Source organism: Carettochelys insculpta, chromosome 2 (genome assembly GCF_033958435.1).
Source record: "Carettochelys insculpta isolate YL-2023 chromosome 2, ASM3395843v1, whole genome shotgun sequence".
NCBI classification, from domain to species: domain Eukaryota; kingdom Metazoa; phylum Chordata; order Testudines; family Carettochelyidae; genus Carettochelys; species Carettochelys insculpta.
The window spans coordinates 8,465,559-8,478,285 of record NC_134138.1 but is presented as its reverse complement, the minus strand read 5'-3'; the positions used below and the strand labels follow the sequence as shown (position 1 = coordinate 8,478,285).

Below are 12,727 nucleotides of genomic sequence, written 5' to 3'. Positions count from 1 at the left end.
CTGGAAAATGGCTGCCTAGGGATTTAATTACACCAGCTGGGATGCCCTCCCCAGACGGCTGGGGTGGGGGAGTCTTACCAGACTCCCTTTTGGAACAGTCGTTCTTAGCAAATATCATGGCCTACTTCAGAATTTTATCCTATAATTGGTTACTGACATGTCTTCCTTCTGTGCTGGTTACTGGCTGTGAGACAGAGAGCACGGCTTTGCAGAGAATGCAGTCATCCAGACCAGTTAACTGCACGGAAGGAAGGTATCGCGGCTGGGTTGAATCACTTGGAGGATGGGGGTAGGGGGGAACCTCTGTCCTGCATTTATGTAACTCAGCCGCTGAAACAACAGCAGCCAGGCACCTGAGAGAGAAAGAGACACCTGTTGCTGAATGAAACATAGGCACTTCCTTGGGGAGGCGTTTCTCTGGCTATTGTTTCATGAAGGGTTCTGCGTCTGTGAGAGGAACAGCTGAAGGAGCAGGGAGGCTGCAAGAGAAGGCCTTGCAGAAGTGCCAGCGTCAGAAGCGCTGGCAGCACGGTGCTGTGGGAAGGCTAAGCAGGAGAGCGTTTTGGGGCACAGAGCTGTTTGTGAGGGTTTTGGAGCGTGAAGCAAAGAAACTCTCCTGCTGTGCTCAGAGAAACAGGACTTTGCACAGTCTTAGTGGAAAGCCACAGCTTTGTCAAGCCAAGACTTAGAACCCTCTAGGGATGGAGATTCCACCACCTCTCTAGGCAATGCATTCCAGTGCTTCACCGCCCTCCTGGGGAAATACCCTAATATCCAACCTAGGACCTAGACCCCCCCCCACACCATAACTTGAGACCATTGCTCCTTGTTCTGCCATCCCTCACTACTGAGAACAGCCTCTCTCCATCCTCTTTGGAATCCCCCCATTCAGGAAGATGAGGGCTGCTGTCCAATCTCTCCTCATTCCATCCAAGAGGTCTGGCTCTGGCACCCATCTGGCCTCCTAACTAAAACAAACCACACGGGCATCAAATTTTGGCTGTCCACGCTGGTCACAAAGGGGTGACATTATTGTAAAATGTTTGTACCCTCCTAGGACTTCAGTGATGTCATTTATCAGAGGGGTAGCCATGTTAGTCTGTACCCACAAAACGAGAAGTCCTGAGGCACCTTATAGACCAACAAATTTTGGAGCATAAGCTTCCATGGGCAAAGACCCACTTCATCAGATGCAAGTAGTGGAGATTCCAGGAGGGTCTAATTATACAAGCTCATGAAAAGGAGGGCGTCACAGTCGAGAGGAAGGCCAGAGTTGACGAGGTCAGTTCAGTCAGGGAGGATGTGCTTAAAGCAGTTTCTCCTCTCTTGGTATTCAGACCTCCACATTACCTGCTGGTTCAGCACCTTTCAGGTCCCAAAGATGCCAGACTACGGACATTCAGCCTGCCTCTACACTTGCAAAGAAGAACCATTTCTCTCTATCCGTTTCTGCCCCCTTCCTTTCTTCCTGTGACTCTTTGTATCCAGTGCTGAATGCCCAACACCGAGGCACGGCTCTTCTTAACAGTCTGTCTGTCCTGTAATAATTAATTGGAGCTGTTGTGACCAGAGTGCTGGTTCTTCTGTTGTTGCTCAGCTCTCTGCCCCACCATAAAACCTTTGATTGTAGGGGCAGAGGAGGCCATTGTGACGAGCTAGTCTGACTTGCGTAATGTAGGCCACAGGACTTCTTGCTAGAACTAGAGCAGTTTGCTTAGAAGATCATCCAGCTTGATTTAAAAATGGCCAGAACGAGGTATTCCACCATAGATGTTGGAAAGTTCGATCCAGTACTTAATGGACCAGCACTATGGTTATATAATGGAATAAGGTGGACATACACATCTCATAGAGCTGGAAGGGACCTTCACTGAGTCTGGTCCCCTGCCCTCTTGGCAGGACCAGACATCACCTCCTTTTAAATCCATTTGCCCTTGACAGCCCCCTTAAGGTTTGGGCTCCCAAGCCCAGGTTTAACAGCTTAGTGCTCAAACCACTGAGCTATCCCTTGCCCCAGGCGGTCAAGCCTGTGCACGTTTAGGGTCTCCTAAGATTAACGTCTTTCAATCAACCCTTTGCTGCTCACACCTGCTTAGCAAATTCCTTCCAGCAGCCTGATTCCAGCAGCTGGAAATACCCACTTAAGGCCTGGACTTCCAATGACCTAATTAAATAAATATTTACACTTCAGCTTCACTCCTGCCGATGTAACTGTCCCACTTAATTGTCGTGTTACTATTAATTACTATGAACACCAACGTAATTAATTCCACCTCCACGAGTAGAGTAAAGTCGAGGATGATGTAATTAGGTCAATGCAGTGTCGGTGCAGATACAGAATCACTCATGTTGACTGTTACTGGCTTTCAGGAACATTTCCGTAATGCTCCTCACTGACTGAGCGACCAGCGCAAGCGCTTCGGGTGAGAACGCACACTGCTGACACAAGCAACCAAGTGTAGACACACACAAGTGAGGCAGCAACGGGGGCACCTGAATGCTGACGTAAATTAGTTCACCTTAATGTTGTAGCACAGAAGTGGCCTGTGTGTTTTTCTATTGTCTCTTCCTCTTACTTTTTCCTTAACCTGCTCTTGTCTCGTAACCCCCCAGATTCCCACCCCCACCCCTGGTTTCTCCCCACACAGCCAACCCTGCCCCCCCTCTCCGGACCCCATCTCTGGAGTTCCTACTTGCCTGTCAAGCCTTGATTTAAATTTTACACACCCGGCGTTATGTGGCAAGTTCCAATTTAACTCAGCGTTAATGGGCCTTGGCAGCCTTGAAGGGGAAAGAGGGGTGGCTAGTAAGGATTAGTCTCCCTCAGGAAAAAAGAAAGAAAGAAAACATGCTCCGGCTGGAGGGAAAGTTTAATTAAAAAGAGCCGAGTTTTTAATTACCAAGGAAATCTACTTGAATGGTTCATTTGCATAATCCCAATGGCAATAGGGGACAGGCAAGAATGAGATAAGGTTTCTTTACAATCATTTCCTTCCATTCCCACATCCCCCTTGGAAGGGTTCTGATCCTTCCCTCCCACTTCCAGAACCCTCTGACTGTCTTATTCCCTGCTTTGGACTTGGCCTGCCTGTGTGTTTGCACTCAGAGCCTCGTACAATAATAATAGGCCTTTCACCATTCCTCCATTCCCAACAGTGCGGGGCTAGGTGGGTGAGATGAAAATGGTCCCACTTCCGCTTTGGTGGGTTGTCCTTGGCTCGGGAGAGCACCCGGAGCTGCTTGTCACAACAGTAGTGGGGCAAGCGGGGAGAAGCCTGAGAGGAGAGAAACCTGCCAGGGCCAGGGCTGGCTCACTGCTGGACACTGGCCACGAAAGACACCCCAGTGTGTCGGGGGGTGGGGTTTATTCCTTTTCAGCAGAGACAGATTAAGGCAATCTAGCACTCAGGGTCACCAGGATTTAGGGTATCCCAAAGCTCTGCCCCACAGCCCTAGTACTGTGCTTGAACCCTCCTCCAACATGCCACAGGGAATCCAATGGCTGCTCCCCTTATTCCTAACCTCCTACCATTGCCCCACCCCTATGAAACATGGGGTGTCCTGTGGCTCTGGCCCTTAGTCCTAACCTCCTATCATGGCCTCACCTCCTCAAGAACGTGGGGTATCCCAGGGCTTCACCCCCAGCCCTATCCCTGTGCTATGTCTTACCTCACAAGACATGGGATAACCCTTGGCTCCAGCCAATAACCCAAGCTGCCTCCCCAAAGCAGTGGTCGCAAGGAGGCTGCTGCCCACCTTCAGAAGCAGCAGCAGGAAGAAAAGACCCCTGCTGCCCCCACCCCATGCTCCTTTGCTCCTGCTGGCAGGGTGAGAGGGGCAACAGTGGTCTTTTCTTCCCACTGCACAAGGAGCAGAGAGAAGGGGAGCAGAGAACGTTCCCCGATTTCTGCTTATAGGCAAGGGCTGAGTGCATTAGGAAAATCTATTTCCCCAGAAGGGTGGAGAAACATTGGAATGCGTTATCAAGAGAGGTGTTGGAATCTCCATCCCTAGAGGTTTTTAAGTCCCGGGAGGAAGGGTTCTTTCGAAGATGGGGTTTGCTTTCAAAAGAGCAGTGTCTGCACTGGTTTTCTTCTTCCAAAAGAAGCTCTTTTGAAATAAGTGCTATGGAAGTGACTGCACATGAAACATGGACCAATATGGCGATCCGCAACATCGAAAAGACTCCCAGACGTTTCGAAATGGAGCGGCGACACAGCCACGGCTTCATTTCGAAATAACGAGGCAGGAAATGGGGAGGGCAGGGTCGAATGGCCAACAAGCCCTTCCTGGAGCACAGGCCAGCCGACCCCTTAAAGGGCTCCTCCCAAACATATCCCCCATGCGCATGCTGAGGACCTGGGCTGCTTGCAACACGCAACCTTCAGCACAGCACTCGGCGGAGCCTTGGCTAGCCACCACTCCACTGCCTGCCACGGACCCGCAGCACTTCACTGACGGGGACACCTTGGACACCATGGCCAGCCTGATGGCCATCCTGACAACATGCCATATGAGGCTATGTGCTGCCCGACACGTGGCCAGCCTCCTGCAGGCTCCCCCCATGCTGCATCCGGAGCAGCCCCTGTTCCAGCCCTGCCGCCACCTCTGGCAGTACCCCACCAGCAGAGAATGGTGGGACGACATCATCCTCAGAGAGTGGAATGACAACCAGCGGCTCCGCAACTTCTGGATGACTCGGGCCACATTCATGGAGCTGTGCCATTGGCTGGCACCAGCACTTGGCCACCAGGAAACCTGCACGCGGCCCACGCTCCCCCCTGGAGAAACGAGTAGCCATTGCCCTGTGGGAGCTGGCCACCCCGGACGGCAACCACTCGGTTGCCCATCAATTTGGTGTGTGGAAGGCCACCTTCGGGGTCATCCTCCTTGAGGTAAGGCTTGCCTGTGCCCTCTACCCTACTGGTTGTCACCGCCATCAACAGGATCCTCCCATGCTTCCTGATCCACCTTGGAGACATGAACGCTGCCATGGCTGGCCTCCAACTGCTGGGATTCCCCAACTGCATTGGTGCATTGGACAGCACCCACATCGCCATCCGGGCCCCACCACATAGCCAGGGACGGTACATCAATCGAAAGGGCTGCCACTCCGTCGTCCTCCAAGCCCTCATGGATGCCCGAGGAGATTTCACAGACATCTGTTTGGGCTGGCTGGGCAGGACCCATGATGCCCACATCCTGTGGAACTCATGGCTCAGCCATAGGATGGCAGAGAGCACCTACATCCCCCCACAGGAGCTGCCGGAGGAGGACGTGACCATGCCCCCATGCATCATTGCCAATGCTGCCTACCCAATCCATGCCTGGTTAATGCACCCCTACATGGGACACACCAATGAGAACCAGGACCTCTCCAATGCCCACCTCAACCAGGCCAGGAACACCACGGAGCAGGCATCTGGCTGTTGAAAGGTGCGTTTCAGGTACCTCCTGATGCGCCTGGAGGTAGGTCTGCCCAGCATGCCCGCTGTCATGGACACCTGCTGTGCACTCCACAACCTCATGGAGAGCAAGCAGGAGCTCTTTGTGGCACACTAGGCAGCCGAGGCCGTGTCACACAATGAGCAGCCAGGTGCGGTCCCATGTCATCAGGTGCACCGGGACTGGGTGCGTGTGCAGGAGGCTCTCTGGGAGACCTTTGCCTGGTGGCCCCCATAACCTGGCCCAGCTCACTCCACACAACTCACCCCCCTGTTCTCACCCCTGCCCCACCAGCAACCCCTTGCCAGCCCCACCCAAGGCAGGACACATAGCACCGTTAAATAGATTCAACTGCTATTTTTGGAACACAAAGAACTTGTGACTATTTACGGGGGCGGGGCGGGGGTGAACTATATACATGGGGAGGGGAGGGGCCTCAATCCTCCATCAGAGTGGCTGGGTGGGAGCCACAACAGCCCCTGGAGCTGTGACCGCCCCAGGTCCGGGAACTACAGTGGGGCCGGGATGGTGCAGGTGGAACAGGGAGGTAGGGCTGGACTGGGATATGTAGAGGCTCAGACTTGCGGGGTGGAACGGGGAGAGCCACGGATGGGCAGGGCTCGCCCAGCCACAGCCAGCTCGCCAGCTTCCACTGCTCAGCCGGGGTCATGACGGCTGGGAGCAGAGCTGCAGGGGCAGGGAGGCAGAAAGGGTGGGGGGGGCCTCGGGAAGCGGTGGGGAGCTGAGGAAGAGGGGGGTGGCAGGGAAGAGGAGGGGATGTGGAGGAAGTGGGGCCTGGGGCTGGGGCAGAGGAGGGTGCTGCAGAAAAAGCCATCCATGGGGCGGGAGGCCGGGCCAGGCAGTTGGCGACGGCCTGAGTCAGGGCATCGAGATACTTGGCCACCCAGTCCCAGCCTCCCGCTCCATGGAGAGCCATTCCCGCAGCAAGAGGCTCTGCTCCCACCATGCAGCCAGGTAAGCTGCCACCAGATCATCTGCCCAGTTGCAATGGCGGCTCCTCCCACCACAGCACCCAGTCCGGGCAGGTGTCGCCCCCTCGCCCTCCTCTGCTGCTGTGGGGCTCTGGGGCACGTCCAGGGGCCTGGGGTGGCTGGCAGATTCTGAGGCTGTGAAGACATAAGGCGAGACATGAGGTGGTGCCCCCTCAGTCATGAGCCCAGGTACTGTGGGCCAGTGGCCTTGTCTCCACCACCATCCCACCCTGCTTGTGGTGAGGGGCTCTGGGGTGGCCTGTCTGCTGTGGGCTCCATCAATGCGGGGCCGTTAGAGTGGCTGCCCCAGCCCTCCCAGGCTTCTGACCCTCATGGCAGCCCTTAGCCCCATGCAGGCCCCCCCCGGCAGTGATGACGGCCATCCCTGGGTCCCTGGCCCATGGCTGTGTGCCCAGACCTGTACTGGCTGCATCGGGGACCGTCCCCTCCTCTGCATGACCAGGGCACCTCATGCCCAGTCCTACTTGAGGTTTCCTCGGGTGGTTCAGGGGAGGCCCAGGTGGAGGTAGCCCAGCTAGGGCCCTCGGAGGGCTCGGCCATGCACAGTGGTCCCTCGCTCCCGCTGTCACTGTCCCCGGTGCCAGCAGGTACTTTGGGGCCTGCGGTGGGGGGGGGGGCATCGAGGGGCCTGGCTGGGGCTCCTCACCCTGCCTCTCCAGCTGCACTGTGTCCAGGATCTCCTCAGGTGGTGCAGCCTCCCTGGGTTCCAGCAGCTGGTGGAGCTCCCTGAAGTAGGGGCAGGTGGCCGGCGCTGCCCCTGATTGCCTGGCGGAGTCCCTTGCTCGGGCATAGCCCTGCTGCAGCTCCTTCACTTTGGAGCAGACCTCGTCGGGGCTCGAGAGGGGGTGGCACCTTGCAGCGAGGTTGCTGCTGAGGCGAGTGAAGGAGTTCGCATTTCTCTTCCATCCCTCCATCTTGAGCAGGATGTCCTCATCCCCCCAGACAGCCAGCAGGTCCCAGACTTCAACTTCCAGGCAGAGGGCCCCCCTCCTCTTTGGGGGCTGCCCAGAGCCCTGGGACCCCTGCCACCAGGACCTCTTGGCTCCACGGGGATCCTGGTGGTCTTGGCTGCTGGCCATCTGTCCGGCCACGGAGGGGTGTCACTTTCTGGGGGTGCTCGGGAGTGTCGTCTGGCCATCTCATGCCCCTACTTCTGCCAGCACACACTCAGCCTCCTGCACGGGGTTTCTGTGTGCCTGCAGCTCTAAGTCACGCGCAGCTGACAGCCGTAGAGCTCTGGCTGCTGGTGGGAGGGACCGGCTCTGGGGAGGACTTTTCATTTCGAAATGGCGGCTGGGGAGTGGCTACGCACGTTTCATTTCGAAATCAACATCAAAAGGAGGTGTTATTCCTGAGACAGGAGCGGAACAACAACTTTGAGATGAACGCCTTTTAATGTCGAAATTAATTTTGAAAAGAGCGATTGCCATGTAGTCGCTCTCCTGCTCGTTTTGAAACTGCCTCTCGCTTCGAAATAATTTTCGAAATGAGCTGCTAGTGTGGCCACAGCCTGGATGGTTAAGTACCCTGCGTTGGTGGGTTTTTTTTTGTTATTTGGTTTTTGATATTTGATATTCTTGTATTTTCTTTCTTTTTTTTTTACCATTGGGAATTGTGTCAACTGTACCCTGCGGAAAGAGGCAGTGACAAGACGCATAACTCATCTGCTGGCCTCGATTCCCGGGGATGTTTCGGAGTGGGGACCGGACATCCTGCTTAGGTTGGGACAGACCCTTTTCTTTTTGGGCATTTGTCCTATGTGCTGGTACTGACTGATCTTCAGTGGGCAAGTGCAAACTGGACAAAGGCCTGGGCGGCAACCTCTCGCGTGGCATGAAGGAACCTGCAGAAGGACGGGGCAGTGGAAATGCTAGCCCTGCTTGGGGAGGGGGCTCAGGAGAGTGGCCCTGTATAAGCAGGGGGCAGCAGGTCTCAAGCTTGCTGTTTATGCAGGCGGAGAGGAAATCCAAGGACAGCCCCACACAGTAGGGCTGTGGGTGGGGTGGGGAGCGTGTGGGCTCACACAGTGGGGAGCAGTGCTCCCTGTGAGCTGAGCACTTGGGCGGGCACCCAGGAGAGATTCAAGGGCTGCCCAGCTGGTTAGCCGAGAGCCCCTAGCCCACCCACACTAGGCAGCGTATGTTTCTACTGGCGGTGCACATCAGCACATGCCTTCGTGCACATAACAAAATTTATTCTGCCCATGGATAGAAAAAAATTAGAGAGAACACCGGTGGGGGGGCCAGAGCCTCAGGCCAGCCCAGTGTCCCATTTTCCCTTTGGGTCACCCTTGGCAATAAGAGCTCAATTAGCCTATGTTTACACTGCAGATCTATTTTGGGATACTGAGGTATCCCAAAATTGTAACTCCACATCTAGGATATGTGCCTGGTATTTCAAAATATTTTTCAAAATACCAGGCATGCTATTTTGGCATCCCTCTACCCCTCGTTGCAGGAGGGGGAAGAGACGCCTCAAAATAACACTGTATTTTGAAATTTGGCGCTGTGTAGACGGCACCAAAACCTGAAATACCCTATTTTGAGATTAACCCAAAGTAAGATACACAGTTTGCGTAATGCAAATTTTCTTTCTTATTTTGAGTTAGGGCCACAGTGTGAACATAACCTTAGTGAAGATTATAACCTACATTGGCTGATCATGTCAGGGTGTCTGCAACACTTTCAGTGCATTTCTTGTAGCTTCTAAGGTTTGTCATGTACATTTCAAGTAAGTGGAGGGGAAATACCAGAGATGGCCTCAGTTGCTAAGGGACAGATGAGATGACACTATCAAGTCACGGATAGCCTGATATTTATCATGTGAAAAAGAATAGACAAGCTGACCTGGGATTCAATCGATTTTGAATTAGAGGATCAGAATAAAAGGAGTGCCAATCAATACGGTGTTATGGAAATTAGATCTCATCATACCACCCAGATTTCATTCTTTGGAGAAACTAAAAGTGTGATTGATACAGGGAACTTCACCCATCTGAACAAACTGCCAAAGGAAGGGAGGTATTGCGAAGAAGTGGGAATGTTTGTAACATTTTTATGATACTTATGTGTGCCGCAGATTCCTGTGTAAATTGTATTATCCTGGGGAAGGGGGCTGTTTGTTGTCAGCAGAGGCTAAGAGCAAATAGGTAGAGGCTGAGGGGATGTAGCTCAGTGGTAGAGTGCTTTCTTGGCATGTAAGAGGCCTTGGGGTCCGTTCCCAGCATCTCCAATGTCCTTTTGAGCCTACTCCAGACGGGGCTGAACTTGATGACCTGCTGAAGTCTCTTGAGTCCAGACTAGAAATCTTTAGTAGTAGAACTATATGGCCCAGGGGTGTGAAAGAATCCACACCCTTGAGCATGCTGCTACTGAGGGGTTCAGGGGCCCTTCCCTGGAGTGGTGCAATGGAAGAGCGCTCCCAGGCCACACTGCTCCAGGAGGGCAGGGGGACATCAGCCCTGCACACACCAGAGGCAGCAGGGGAAGGGCAAGGACAGGCAGAGCATGAATGGGTGGGGGAGGGGCATGAGCAGGGAAGGGATGGGATTTGGAATGGGCAAATCCAGGGCAGGTGGCCAGCGCCCCCTCTGCAATCCCTGCACCGTTCACCTCTGGTCCTTGTGTAAGCCTGCACCCTGCCATGGCTTGCCAGCTCTCTTCCTAAGAGAGCATCCATGTCCTTTCACCATTTTTCTCCACCAGCACTAGCCGCAAAAGCATAAAAGCCATGGTGGTGCTCAGCAGCAGGACCGGCCCTTCCGTGGCTTGCTCGGCTCTCAGCACACCTTGAGGGGTGACGTACCGCTAACTAACAGCACAGAACACTGAGCCAGGACTGGTGGTTGGAAATGAACAGTGGCAAACTTGGCCACGCCTGTGATACGTGGTCATCAAGCTCACGGAATTCATGCCAGGCCCCAGATATGGCCAGCCCAGGGCATGCCAGACCAGAGAGGCTCCCCTGGCATTCCTAGCATATGCTATTTTTACCTCAGGTGATGGGATTTCAGAGGCAGACAGAGCCTCTCTGGGGGAATGACATGAGAAACTCTCCAGCCCCTTGGTGTGGAGCAGTTCTGCTAGGACCTGGTAAGTCTCTCCCCATTGCTTTGCGACCGGGTGCTTGTGACCAGGGTGCGTGCTAACAGGAGGGAGTTTTGAGAGGCTCTCCTGGAGGAGGAGAAGGAAGGAGCAAACTAAAGCACCTTGGGGTAAGTGGCTGCTATATTTGGAGGTTTTGGGCTTGTGTGTTTGTTTGTTTGGAGTTTGGAGTTTGTTTGGAGTTTGTTTGCTAGTTTGGAGTGCTGAGCTGAGTGTTGGTTTGTTTGAAAGGCCGTGTGCTCAGGCAGGCAGGCAGTTGGAAGCTGATTAGGTTGGAATTGAAACACCGTGTACTGATTGGCTGAGCTGGAGGCAGAGGGAGGAGCTATCAGGGAGGCCGAGCACTTAAACCCTGCTAGTAAGCGACCAGGGAGGTTTGCGACCGGGGTGCGTGCTAACAGGAGGGAGTTTTGAGAGGCTCTCCTGGAGGAGGAGAAGGAAGGAGCAAACTAAAGCACCTTGGGGTAAGTGGCTGCTATATTTGGAGGTTTTGGGCTTGTGTGTTTGTTTGTTTGGAGTTTGGAGTTCGTTTGTTTGGAGTTTGGAGTGCTGAGCTGAGTGTTGGTTTGTTTGAAAGGCCGTGTGCTCAGGCAGGCAGGCAGTTGGAAGCTGATTAGGTTGGAATTGAAACACCGTGTGCTGATTGGCTGAGCTGTAGGCAGAGGGAGGAGCTATCAGTGAGGCCGAGCACTTAAACCCTGCTAGTAAGTGACTAGGGAGCTTTGCGACCGGGTGCTCGCAAACAGGGTGCGTGCTAACAGGAGGGAGTTTTGAGAGGCTCTCCTGGAGGAGGAGAAGGAAGGAGCAAACTAAAGCACCTTGGGGTAAGTGGCTGCTTATATTTGGAGGTTTTGGGCTTGTGTGTTTGTTTGTTTGGAGTTTGGAGTTTGTTTGGAGTGCTGAGCTGAGTTTGTTTGTTTTGAAAGGCTCTGTGCTCAGGCAGGGAGGCAGTTGGAAGCTGATTAGGTTGGAATTGAAACACCGTGTGCTGATTGGCTGAGCTGGAGGCAGAGGGAGGAGCTATCAGGGAGGCCGAGCACTTAAACCCTGCTAGTAAGCGACCAGGGTGCTTGCAAAAAGGGTGCTTGCAAAAAGGGTGCGTGCTAACAGGAGGGAGTTTTGAGAGGGGAGTTTAGAGGGGGAGCTTGGAGGGAGCCAGTGACTTCTATTGCCCTTAAACTAAATCCTTTATAACAACCTCTATCTGAAACATTTAATTAACCCTCATATATAACTAGAGTAGGAAATGGAGGCAGAAGCCCAGCAGCAGAGTGGGGGCTATCCTGTTTATTGTGTCGAGTGCAGTATGTATGACTACCTACCCTGTGGGCGGGTGGCGTATGTGTGCGCTCGATGCAAGGAGCTCCTGGCCTTCAGAGACCGAGTGCGTGCTTTGGAGGCCAGGGTGGCTGAACTGGAGGAGCTAAGGAAGGCAGAGGTGTTTGTGGATGAGACTTTCCGGGACATAGTAGGGCTGTCCCACCTCCAATCTGACAGTCCTGATGCTGTTACAGAGGATGAAAGGCTCAGGGAAGGAGAGCAGTCAATGGGAGCAGAGGGAAACCATCCCATAGTTGGGACCCTCCTTCCAGAGGGTGATGTTGTATCCTCTCATGCCGAGGATACTTCTCCGGGGGAGGGAGCGCCAGCTGTTAGGAAGAAGCAGGTTTTAGTAGTGGGGGATTCGATCATTAGAAATATAGATAGTTGGGTTTGTGATGACCGGGAGAACCGTATGGTGACTTGCCTGCCTGGTGCGAAGGTTGCGGATCTCTCGAGGCATCTAGACAGACTTATGGGCAGTGCTGGGGAGGAGCCGGTCGTCGTGGTACATGTTGGTACCAATGACATAGGGAAGGGTAGAAGAGATGTTCTGGAGGCCAAATTTAGGTTACTAGGAAAGAGACTGAAATCCAGAACATCTTTGGTGGCATTCTCTGAAATGCTTCCAGTTCCACACGCAGGGCCAGATAGACAGGCAGAACTTCAGAGTCTCAATGCGTGGATGAGACGATGGTGTAGGGAAGAGGGGTTTAGATTTATTAGGAACTGGGGACACTTTTGGGGTAGGGGGAGCCTATACAGGAATGATGGGCTCCACCTAAATCAAGGTGGATCCAGACTGCTGGCATTAAACATTAAAAAGGTCGTAGAGCAGTTTTTAAA

At 53.7% G+C, this 12,727-nt stretch overlaps 1 long non-coding RNA gene across 1 annotated transcript in view; it reads left to right on the top strand.

The window, feature by feature from the left end:
- Positions 1-11,298: 11,298 nt before the first annotated feature.
- Positions 11,299-12,727, top strand: part of LOC142008411 (uncharacterized) — a 36,552-nt gene continuing 35,123 nt past the window's right edge. The window contains exon 1 of the long non-coding RNA XR_012644133.1: positions 11,299-11,385. This is a non-coding gene — a long non-coding RNA (uncharacterized LOC142008411). The remainder of the gene's footprint in view (positions 11,386-12,727) is intronic.